General features: G+C 46.0%; 1 long non-coding RNA gene across 1 annotated transcript; it reads left to right on the forward strand.

Annotated features, from left to right (window-relative positions):
• Positions 1 to 1736: 1736 nt before the first annotated feature.
• LOC127473310 (uncharacterized) lies at positions 1737 to 6192 on the forward strand. The gene is made up of 4 exons (XR_007905362.1): positions 1737 to 1812; positions 2606 to 2732; positions 4640 to 4768; positions 5441 to 6192. It is a non-coding gene; the product is annotated as an uncharacterized LOC127473310 (long non-coding RNA).
• The last annotated feature ends 6112 nt before the right edge of the window (positions 6193 to 12304 follow it).

Below are 12304 nucleotides of genomic sequence, written 5' to 3' on the forward strand. Positions count from 1 at the left end.
CAAATGTCATCTGGCTCCTGTGTAAGGAACTCTTCAGAAGCAGCTAATTTCACTTTTTTCATCTTTACTTAAGGCTTTTTCACGTCTCGGGGAAGCTGAAATTCATAACTTCCCCTGATCCTGACCAGAGAAATAAGCTCATCCCTCACTTATCAAGGTGCTAATAGTTTCTTACAGCAGCACTGTGGAAATCACAAATCCTCTGGATTGTCAGAGTGTTTGGTGACTGCCTGGTGATGGCCAAGAGAACTGCTTGGAGTTAAGAAGGAGAGGGTTAATCCAGCAAATCACAGTGCAAAGATTAAATACACAAAAATGGTTGTTAAAAACACGTAACAATGGTTGTTACTGTGCTTGTACAACACTGAAGAAGTATTTGCTTATTTTTTGTTGCCTATAGCTCGGATAAAGCTGCTTTTCCTGTTCATGCATGTACTGAGCCCTTTGATTTCTATGACACTGTGATTTCCTTGCTTTGCCCCTTGGAAACTTTTCCCTAATTGTTCTGTGCAGCTTAGCAACATGAAACCGCCTGTATAGTATGAGCCTGTCTCAGGCACATAATTCTTTCCTCAGTCCCCATGCTCATTTTTAATTCATAATTTATTGCTTTTTTATGTTTAAGTGCTGACTGCTCCTTTGGACTGATCTGGCTTTGCCTTTGGATTTTGCTGGACACAATGTTCATGAGGGGGTTAATATGGAAGCCTGTTCCATGTGTAGCTTTCCATAGGGTCATGACTCACTGAAGTCAGACAGATGAGGCAGCTGGGCTGGGACCTGCATCACCTACAGCAGGTTACATGGCTGCTTTAGCAGGCAACCCTCTGGGCTGGGATGTTCAGGTCAGGAAGGAAGAATTTCCCTCAGGTGGCCCGTGTCTCCCAGGGACCACAGAGGACTGGACTAAGGTTCACCTGATTCCCAGACAGCTAAATTAGAGAGAATGGATCCCATTGCAAGCACCATGGAGCTTCAGGTGCCCTGTGGTTTAAGCAAGATATTTAATTGTGGGTATGTTATCAGCACTCTTGCCTTCAGTGCTGAAACACCTGGTTTCATGCCCTCATCATGCCCTGGGTGGCAGCACCAGAAGCAAAGTGGGGAGAGGTTTAGGCCAACAGGCTCCAACCTGCAGGTCTAAAATTACAGAATTGTGTATTTCTTCTTCAAAGGAACTCCTGGACCTTCTTAGGGGCTGCACAGGCAGAGGGGCAGGTCTGGCACGACCAGCCACTGTGCCTTAGTGTGACTGAGGTGGAAAAGAGGAAAACTTTCTAGTGAGGGCAGGAAAGGAATTCTGCATATCAAGAAACTTCAGCTGCTTGTGCTTGGAAGATTACTCTGCTGTTTCTAAACTTTCACACACACACACCCCCCAAACAATCAGTCTGCTTTGATAGCAGCTGCTTAGAAAATGGGCTTTTCTGGGAGGAGTATGGGAACGTTGGGCAGTGAGGGACTGACCTCATTTCCAGCACACATCAGCACTCAGCCTGGCAGAGCTCTCTGGAGCTCTCTGTAAGATATACAACCATTTCCCTGGCTTTTCTCAAAATGCCAATAAGGGCACAACTTGCCTCCAGTAGAGCCTGATGCAGCTGCATATGCTGCTCCCCCCCCCAGGACTGCCCTGGCTCCTGAGAGCTGCTGTGGACAGGGTGACAGATGGATGAATTGTGGCACAACAGGGCTTTTTTTCTCTCTAAATGTGTCTTTTTGCTTTCTTCTAAGGAGTGTGTGCATGAGGGCAGAGGGGAAGATGATGATGCTGATCTGGCTGGGAGAGTCACTGCTCCTCCTTTCACCATGGTAACAAGGAGGCATTTGTATGCAGAGGGGATGGGCAAGTTTGTAGTATTTTGCCGGGGGAAGTGGAGGCTTTTTCTTGTGAAAACTCCTTGGTCAAGGGGAGCAGAGGAGGAAATTTCCTTTTCAGTAGAACCCTGCAATTCTTTGCTTGGTAGAGGCAGAATGGTGTTATCCTCAGCAGGTGCAGGATTCTGTCAGTGCTAAAATAATAACTCAGAGTAAGAAGTTGCCCCTGTGAGATGAGGGACACCTCCTTCCTCCTCTTAATTTGCTGTTTCCAGGTCTTTTGAAGAAGCACACACACATATAGGACCAGAGTGGTCAGACTCTATTTACAGTCTAGTGGGGTTTCCACCAAATTTCCAGTCTATTCAATCTCCTCATTTTATAATCTTTCTCTCCCTCCTTCTCATTTTCCTTCATTATTTTGAAATCTGCCCTCCAGCCTAGCCCCAAACACTGCTGGATAAAGGTTTGCCATTTGGAAAGGCTGCCAGGGCTGTGTGCCCGTGGCAGCACCTGGGGTAGGAGTCTGTATGGTGGCCTGGGCACCCATCTCAGGCACCTTCACCTTGGAGGAGAGGGAGAGGTCACTCCCAGCACCCCTGGACTGGGATAACAGGGATCCCTGGGCTTGGAGAGCTGCAAGTGGGGCCAGGATGGAGGTGGCAAGTGAATTCACAGCTGGGCACTGCTGTTGTGACTTTGCTTTCAGTACTAAAACATGTGGGAGGGAAGGTTAAACACAGCATGACAAATGCTCTGTGGTGATCATCCCACTGGACCTTTGCAGAAACAAGTCACCAAGGCCAGAACCTCCCCGTAGTTGTCCTTTAACCACTGGTGGCATCACCTGGGAGCATCACGGCCAGGGCTGAGATGCTGCTCCCACTGGATTTGTGCCAGACCAGCAATCCCAGGTGAGTTTATTGTTCAATAAATCACAGCTTTTTTTTTAAAGTATCCTCCATCCTCCCCCCTTTTCCTCAGTTTTGCTTTCCTGCACTGCATCCTGCACAGTTCCCTTACACTGGCAAAGGAGGGTATCCAGCTGCAAAGATTTAATAGCACAAACACCTTCTACAATTAAAAATGCTTCATTGACTGGGACAGGGCTCTGTGCTCTGGGGAGAGCACTGCCAAGCAGTTAGACATGTGGTTTTACAAAAATTACAGCTAAAATATGAGGCAGTTTAGGTTTTTACTACTCAACAGTCATCTCCCCTTTACACTATTTGTCCTCTGGAGCTGTGTAGAAATCGACTCTCTCCCTGGTCTGCAGCCACTCTTTTGTGTTGGCAGGAGCTCTAATTATGCACCAATTAACCTTAATTAAACCAATTCCTGTGTAACTGCACATGCAGACAATGCACTGAACAAATGGCCTGACAAATATTGTCACTTAAAAGGCTCAAAACCACATCAAATCCTTAATTGGAAAGTCACATTGTAAATTGCTGCGGATTTGTAGCTCTTTGTTCCTAAAACGATTGAACAGGAGTAGCGGCCAAATATCCCAAATGGTCCCAAAACCTTGGCTGAATTAATTTTCTTTGCTGTTGAGGCCAAAATATGTTATTTGTGTAGGAAAAGGGGGTGATGGAGCATCCTTAATTGTAGCAACTGTCAGGCTAGTCTAGAGTGCATCAGAATAGTGACTCCAGGTAGAGAGCCACCAAGTTCTCCTTCTAGATCCTGGGTGGCTCAGGGCAAATTTCTGGATTATTTGACGATTCCTGCTGTCCTCTGCCTGGCTGTTTGTCCAGAAAATGCTCCCAAAAGCTGGGTCTGTCCCTCATGTCATGCAGTGGAGCAGCAGTTTGGTTGGAAGTGGGATGCTGTTTGCACCCTGTAAGCAGTAACGCAGCCAACAGATGGTGCTCGTACATACAGTTACTCCAGGTTTCTTCCCAAAATGCCAAGCCAGCTTTCTGCATTTTAGGATGCAGGTTGGTTGTTTGGTTTTTTAGGGAGCTGCTGCAAACAGCACAGTTTTTACCCTAATTTCCCTGTGCAGAACGAGCCTCTGGGACTGCTGGTGTGTGGACAGAGTCCTTGCCAAAGGAGTTGAATGCCTCCAGTTTGGCACTTTATCAAAGTTTGGTAAGGGAAAAAGAGTTGGACTGAGAAAAATTCCAGGCTCTGCATCACTTATTTGTCCTCCAGTGGGGGAAAAAAAAAAAAAAAGACCTTGAGACTGGTTTGCAGCAGAGTAGCAAGGAAAAAAAAGTCATAACTAGCACTGAATTCAGAATTTTCCCTTCCCTGCTGTTCAGAAAATGTGTTTAGTGGGGGAAAAAAAAAAAGCCTTTCAAATCCTTTAATATGTATTGACTTTCTGGTGGTTCAGCTTTATGCTGCTGAATGCTTTCCTTTCTGTAGCTAATCAAACAGGCTGTAGGCACAGCACTTTGTGGGAAAATATTCTGCCTGGTGAATACAGCAAATAAAAGCAGAGCTAATTAAGCATGTAAATCATGCCCATATAAATTAGTTACTAACACGTTCACTTGGCCACTGGTGCTGAGTGTGGTGGGAAGGGGGATTCACACCATCCGTGTGCCTGCTGTGAGGGACCACGTGGGAAAGGAGACATGTGGCTATGGACACACCTAGGGTGACGGGATGGTGGTGGGATGATGGTTGGGAGCTGAGGGTGGGATGGATGGTGGCAGATGCTGGAGGAACTCAAGCCAGGGGTGGGGACAAAGATTAACCAGCCACCGAGTGGCTCTGTTTATGAAGTGATGCGACCCCATCCATCACGTACTGAAGCAGATGGAAACGCTTCTTTGGGATGAGACTTTGTGGAAATGTTTCCCAGCAGGTGTGGAAGCAAGCTGGCTGCACACTGGAGAAAACAACTGGGAGGTGGCCCACCAGGGAGCAGAACTTGGGACGAATGACCTCGTGTGAGGAAGAGAGGAAGAGGAATGAAAAACCTTTTCCTAATGAGGTAACAACAGAAAATGTGTTTTGGCAGCTGGACAAGTCTGTGAAAACCCATGCAAAATATAAATGGGGTAAGAATTGCTGCCAGGCTTGGGGACAGTGCTATTCCCAGATTTGTGTGCAGAACTAAGATTTTTTTGTCCAGGAGCATAATCTTTTTCCTTCAAAGCCACCCATCAGCCTTCACGGGGTGGTGAGGAGTCCCTGGCATGTGCAGGTGGGCACAGAGGAGGTTCCTGGGAGCTGTGGTGACTCTCCATCTCCCCCACGTTCTCATGAAACCTGGACAGACATAGAAAGATCTTGAAAAGCACCCAAGGGCATCCAACTCGCTTTTCATCAAGGAGAGCAGAACGGGCACCTGGATGGCACCCAGGGAGGCCACAGGGATGGGGGCAGATGGCTGAGCAGGCTCTGGGCTCCAGGGACAGAGGAAGGTGCTTCTGCAGAGCAAAGGCTGGGTGGGAAGCCACAGACAGCTGGCTAAAAAATGCCAAATGCTGAGCTATTCCTGGTTTATTTATTTATTTTGTTATTTAATTTCTTAAAAAGTAAAAATTGTCCAGACATCTTGCAAGATCTGGGGCAGTGGGATTAAAAAGCATATTTTATCACTCCACTTTTTTGAAAGCAAGAGTCTGCAGGTATCTTCTGAGAGCAGGGTTCCCTTTTCCAGATATGCTAAGCTGACCTTAGCTGCATCAAGCCCAGGAATCATCCCCTGTTCACCAGGACTTGGGTCCAGGTTGTCTTCTGCAGCCAGTGCCATGTCCTTTTCCACCTGGAAAGTACTTTCTTTGGTTCCAGCAGCAACTCATCCCCCTTCTTGGAGCTGGACCAGTGGGCAACCACAGACAGGAGTGGCCCCAAGACAAAGGAGGAGGAAGCTTGTAATCCAATGGTTGGACCATTCCCTGGCTGGCTTCAAGTGTGTGCTGCCTGGACACTCCATTTGTTGTTTTGCACCTCACTGGAAGGGGATGAGAGCTAATGGTCCCTGCAAGGACATCAGTATGAGCACTGGGGACAAACTGTGCTATGAGACTAAAATGGCTTTTTTCCCTTGTCTGCCATCGTTGAAGGATTTTTCTGTGACAAACTCTTGAGCACTAATAGACCGTCTGGTAGCAGTGGAAGAAGTAGCAGTGTAATTTCTCGTAGCTCTGGGCAAAATCATTTATATTAAAATTAAATAACCACAGGAGCTCATTTACAAATTTTTGCCAACTGAAGCTCAGAAGACACAAGGAAGAGACTCCCCAGAAGCTTACTTCAACCACAGATCCCAACAGGAGAGGATCCAGCACTGCAGTGACAAGACCCATGCACCAGTGTGGGATTCAAATGGAGTCAACTTCACTGCAAATCAAGTTGTCAGGCAAGTCCCCCAGTATCTTTCCTTCCCACAGCACAGTCTCCACACTCTCTTTGCTGCAGGCAGCTCTAGCCTGCCCATCTCCTGCTGAAGTCATTTAAAGGAGTGCCAAACTTGCCAGCCCAAATGTGTCACCCTCACCTTGCACCTCAGCGCCCTCAAAAAAATTCCTGGTGCCTTCAGCAGAAGTCTGTGGATGAGCAGAGAAAGGAAGGTGCTGGCAGTGACTACAGGCTGTTTGGTGTTGAGTCCCAGGCCAGGGATCTGCAGTCCACAATTACGAGCTGAAGGAAAAACCTGAGGAGCAAATGCCTTCCCCAAAGGTACCCGCTGTTCCCAGGTGGGGGGTGGGAGTGATGTTCCCCTGGCTACACCGAGACCTGAAATTCTCCTGTTCTGGAACAGATATCTCGGGTCACCTTGAGGAAGGTATTTAATCTCCCAGTGTGTCCATTCCCCAAATGAAAGACAGAAATAGCAGCACTGCCTTCCTTCCAGCGGAGTAAGTGCATTAAAGATTGCGAGGTGATGGGAGCCCTGGAAGGGTCTCGATGGAAAAGATTCATTTGAATACATTTGTTGTGCATTACTCACTCAGCCTCGAGTTTTAATCTTCTCCTCCTCTCCATCATTGTAATCTAAATTTCCTTGAGCTCTCTCACTGGAGCTCAGTCCCAGTTTAATCCCCGCCTCGTTTGAGTGATTTCTCCAATTTCTCCTTCAGCAAATGGTGAGGCTTATGTTAGCCCTCATCTCTCCTCTCAGTCTATCACAGGAGAGCTGTGAACGCTCCCTCCACAGGGAGCACCAGTGGTTTATTTGGGAGCTTGTGCAACTTCCTGGAATAATTTCTCTTCTGTTTTTCCAGTCTAGTGACTTGTGGTTCACAGCCTTTTCCAGACCTGCTGAACCATCTCGTGTTGGGGGGGTTGGAAGGCAGTTTTCCAACAAAGCAGCAGCAGCAGCCTGCCATTCCTCCTTACTCCCATGGGATGTTTTGATCCAGGCAGAGGCACGTGGGGCACTCCTTGCTCATGCTGTTAGAAGTGCTGTGTTTTGCAGAGGTAAGATGGGCAAACAGCATCATAAAATCATGGAATGCTTTGGGATGGGAAGGACCTTAAAGACCACCTGGTTTCACTCCCCCAACCACAGGCAGGGACACTTTCCTCTAGACCAGGTTACTCAAAGCCTGGCCTTGAACAATCCCAGGGATGGGGCATCTACAATTTCAGTGCAACGTTGGGCCGCTTTTGCCTTGTTAAATTCCAGCTTTCTTTACTATTTTTTCCAGCAGGATTATTTGTTACTCCATTAGCAAACAAGTCCTGGCTCACAAAGGCAGAAATGTGCAGGAGGCATATAATTCCCAATTTATTAGCTTGGTTCACATGATGTTATCAAGAATTGATGGTAATGCTTAGTGGCATTAGCAGTGCCTTCCCTATCATAACAGTGGTATTTACTGCCAGGAACACTATTTGTGCAGCAGTTGTGCTACACCACAAATAATTATATTACTTACATCCAATTTGTATCATTACACACAACACAACTGTGCCTGCCTGCACCGTCTCATACTTCACTAATGCCTGAGGCAGAGCAGCATCACATAAATACCCTCCTTGGCACTTTTCATTTGAAATTATATTCCACTTATTATTAAAGTGTAGATCAAAAATGACATTTCCCGAGTATTAAAAAAATACAGAAAGAAAAGTCGCCGCCGTATTAATAAAGAGCACCAAATAAAATTCATCGCTCTGAAAATGTTCGCTCTACAAATTTTTAGGAGACGCTGTCAGGTTCGGTAAACCCTGAATATGGCAAATCTCATTTTCCTGCATTTCTCTGCAAGTTTCCAGCAATTCTGTGTGTCCTCGACATGACGAAATGCTTAAGAGAGTTTTAGAAAGCAGTGAAAATTCAGTTATTTATGTGCAGCCCTGCGATACGAGGACAGCACCATCCTGTACCTCTGCTCTGTTTTTAGCATGACCCTGACACAGCATCCCCTGAACACGCTGTGAATAACACTGCAGAGAGGTGACAGTCTCTGTAAGTTAGAATAACTTGGCCAATGGTCCCTCCAAGAGGGTCTTGGGCTCCCCAGAAACCCCACACAGCCCTTTGCATCCCACAGCTTAGAGGGGCTGCTGAGGTATCCAATAAGCTTCTGCCTCTGGGAGCAGCTGCTGCATGGCTAGAACTGAAATTCCCTTCAGGGCTCCTCATGTTTAGAAAAGGGCTGGCTGTGAAAACAGGCTGAGAGAGCTGGGGTTGTTCATCTCGGAGAAGAGAAGGCTCTAGGAAAACCTTAGAGCCCCTTCCAGTATCAAAGGGGAGATGGAGAGGGATTTTTTACAAGGACATGTAGTGGTAGGACGAGGGGGAATGGCTTCAAACTGACAGAGGGCAGGTTTAGATTAGATATTAGGAAGAAATTCTTCCCTGTGAGGGTGGTAAGGCCCTGGCACAGGTTGCCCAGAGAAGCTGTGGATGCCCCATCCCTGAAAGTGTCGAAGGCCAGGCTGGATGGGGCTCTGATCTAGAAACCTGATCTAGTGGAAGATGTCCCTGCCCATGGCAGAGGGTATTGGAACTAGATGGTCTTTAAGGTCTCTTCCATCCCAAACCATTCCATGATTCTATGAGAAGGTCCTATGTAACCTATCTCCATACAAGAGGAGCAGATAGTAACAAATAATGTCATGGGACATTTCACCACATGAACATTAAGTGTCTTTAACTTTGGAAGTTTCCTGCATGGGATCTACCCCAGCAACAGAGCACAATCCTTGTCATTTCATTGAAACTACAAAGACACTCCAGAGAAACCTGCCAACATCTAAAAAACTCAACAATAAAAAAATACACCTTGACCCACAGAGCCAGACCTTGTTTGAGGAGGTTGTGTTATTCCAAAGGCTGTTAGTGACATACCAAATGGGGTTAGATCACAAGAATACCTGGCAAGTGGTGTATATTTCCAATAAAAGGTGTTTAAGAATTTCTTTTCCTAGAAGAGAGAGGTTGACATTTTGGCTGGGGTACTGATTGCAAACCATGGATGGTGGAGGCCAAGGTGGAAGAGCCACAGATGATAGAAGCAGAGAGATGCTGTGTTTTGAGCATGCTGCTCATCCAGAGGCTGCATGCAATTGTTTCTACATTATTTAAGGAAAAACAGTTTGCAAAAAATCCTGTAATGGCACCAGATTTCTCTCTCCTCGGGAAAATAAATCCACAAGGTGTCAAATTCAAGTGAATTTTTTTGAAGCATTTCAGGGTACATCATGTGACCTGTGCCATGCTGTGAGAAGGGATTTCTAGGAGGTTATTTGTAAAATAAGATGCCAGGAGCTGAGGTCATGGTGACAACCTCCTATTTGTGTCAGCAAGTGAACAGGGATATTGAAGTCCAACCCATGCCAAGGATTAAAGGTCAAGCCCACTTAGTCTTGTGAGACAGCTGTGTCTGGAAGTTTTGGGGCAATTCAGAGGGGAATGAGGTGGATTTAATTAAATTAAAAGACTTCTAGGCATTTCCAGGAAGCAGGACCATTTTCAGTAAAAGATGAGGTGAGGAGGGCAGAGTGCAGATGGAAAATATTTGTACATATAATATTAAAGCACATGTGAATTACCTTTTTTGTGAGGCAGATACCAAGCACATAAAGACAAGACTTGGCCCATCTCTAACTTAGGGCACAGTTTAAAAATAATAGAGATTTTTAACATACTCCTTGAAGAACTTTCTAATGGCAGTTGAAAGCCAGATGAAGCAGCTATTTTATCTGGCAAGCTTCCATGCAAAATTTCTTGCTGATGCTGGCTCAGACAGATGGAGATTTGAGGGGAGGGGGGAGAACAAAATGCCATAGTGCTTTATGGGATGAGCCTTGAAAGGTTTCTGCAAGCTTCTATAGTAAGGTTTATGAACCTTGGGCTTGTTAACTTCAGTTTTGTGCAGTGTTTTAGCCCTCCTTTATTTCCTGTGGTCCAGATGACACATTTACACATCCTCAGAAAGTGTAAGGGATGCTCTTCAAACAATATGTGACTCTGCACCAGTAAGGGCAGAAACTTGATGGGTTTACCACAATATATAGAAGTTTTTCAATAACTGTATATAAAGTGCTTTTCTTTTGAAATGTCTTCTCTGGTTAGATCATGCAAATCTAGTGCTGGCTGATGCTTCTGTAAGATGAAGAGTAAGAACAACTCATGAATATTTCATCCTTTGTCTCTGCACTGGTCAGAAATGGTAATTTGAGCTCCAAACTGTAGGGATTTAGCAAAAAGAGTTGGACACTCGGGGAATAAAGATAGGGAAAAAAATGCCTTTGACAGGATTTTCCCTTGTTAGTGCTGGTATGTAGACAAGCTGCCCAAAGGGCATGAAACTGGGATAATCTACTGAGGACACACATTTGGGCTGTGCTGCTGAAGCAATTCTTGATTTGCAATGCATTTAATAATAGTATTTTCTTTATTTACCTCTTTTTTTCCCCCACAGAAAACAACTGCAAGCACTATGTCACCCAAGATAACAGGTAAAACATCATACAGAAGACAGCCTTGGTCCTCATTCACCTCAGGCTTGATGTGCATCAGCATCTCCTCGTCTCCCTCAGGACATGAGCACTGCCAGGGAAGAACTGAGAAGGGGAATGTCAGCTAAGGGTGCATCAACCTTGATTCTCTTCTTAAGACTTCACTTACCTTTTGCCATTACCTTTGATAATGTTCATACCTTGCTCTCTTATATGCAACTGGCCATCCCATGAGAGATCCCAAAAAATTCAAAAGCAATGTTAATTGAATCATAGATCACAGAATGGTTTAGGTTGGAAGGGACCTTAAAGACCATCTAGTTCCAATACCCTCTGCCATGGGCAGGGACACCTTCCACTAGATCAGGTTTCTAGATCAGAGCCCCATCCAGCCTGGCCTTGGACACCTCCAGGGATGGGGCATCCACAGCTTCTCTGGGCAACCTGTGCCAGTGTTGTTCTTTGTAACCAGTGTGCACTAATAATTTGTAGACCAGCTTCAACCTTTCCTGAATTTTAAGGGATCTGGGTTTGGGCCATGTTATATTAGGAGTGGGAAACACCCGAATTGCTCTATGTTCTGGCTTAGCACCACCACTTGGCAAGTTGCTTTTTTCCCTGTACTGAGAAGTTCAGGTGTTCTTTTCTTTTAGGAATATGGATGGAAATCCTCTTCTGCTGTTCACTCAACTCTGAAGCTCATGGAAATATTTTACAGTTCCAAGAAAATGGATGGTTACAATTTTTAAAATTACCATTTCTCCAAATTTCCAACTGATTCCTTTCTCTGGTGCATTCCTCTAGCAAGAGGAGAGGGAGAGACCAGCCATAAGCAGATGAAGCCTTTTCTTCCATAGCTCAGATGCCAACTCTCCATCTCCTCAGGACCCAGAGCAGGCTGTCTGTGCTGGACTCAGAGTTGTCTCATCAGACTTGCATTTCAGCATTGCCACCTGACATGTTATGACAAGCTTTTAACTTTTGAGCAGCGGTGCATGGAAACATGTCACTGCTTTGGGAGCAGCACAGGCTGCCAAATATAGCTCCTGCCTCAGTGGTGTCAGCCCCTCTGAGGCAGACACCCGTCCCAGCCACGGCACCCCACGGGTGAAGAAGCCAGGACGCTTCAAGTGGCCTAAATGGACCCGAGGCAAACAATTTTCTGCATGACCTCCAACAAGTAAGAGATTGGGACCTAAGAAGGGAAGCTGGGGGGTGTTTTTCAAGAAATTGGTGTTTATGGGTTTGCAGCACCAAGACTATCTGTAAGAACCCTAAATGTGGACGTTGGAACTGGAAACTTCCCGTGGGGAACAGCTGGTCAACAGGGGACAGCATGGGCTCTGCTCATCTGTGCTTATTGCTACTGGTGGTGGAGGGGAAATGCAACATAATTCTGGAAAAATTCCCAGAGATTTATCTCTACTTCAGAGGGCTCAGCTGGTGAGAGCTGTGGAGCAGAAGCTGGTGCTGATTTCACAGTCTCTTAATTACTTGTTCCATGTTTACTCCCTCGCTGCTCTCTGTCCATTTAGGCACACTTGAGTGACACAGCAAAGAAGGCTTCTCAGAACAAATTGCCCCTGCTTTCCCAGCTGACCAGTGCATT

The sequence above is a fragment of the Manacus candei genome, unplaced genomic scaffold, assembly GCF_025592945.1.
Source record: "Manacus candei isolate 608988 ecotype Guabito, Panama unplaced genomic scaffold, ASM2559294v1 h1tg000035l, whole genome shotgun sequence".
NCBI lineage: Eukaryota > Metazoa > Chordata > Aves > Passeriformes > Pipridae > Manacus > Manacus candei.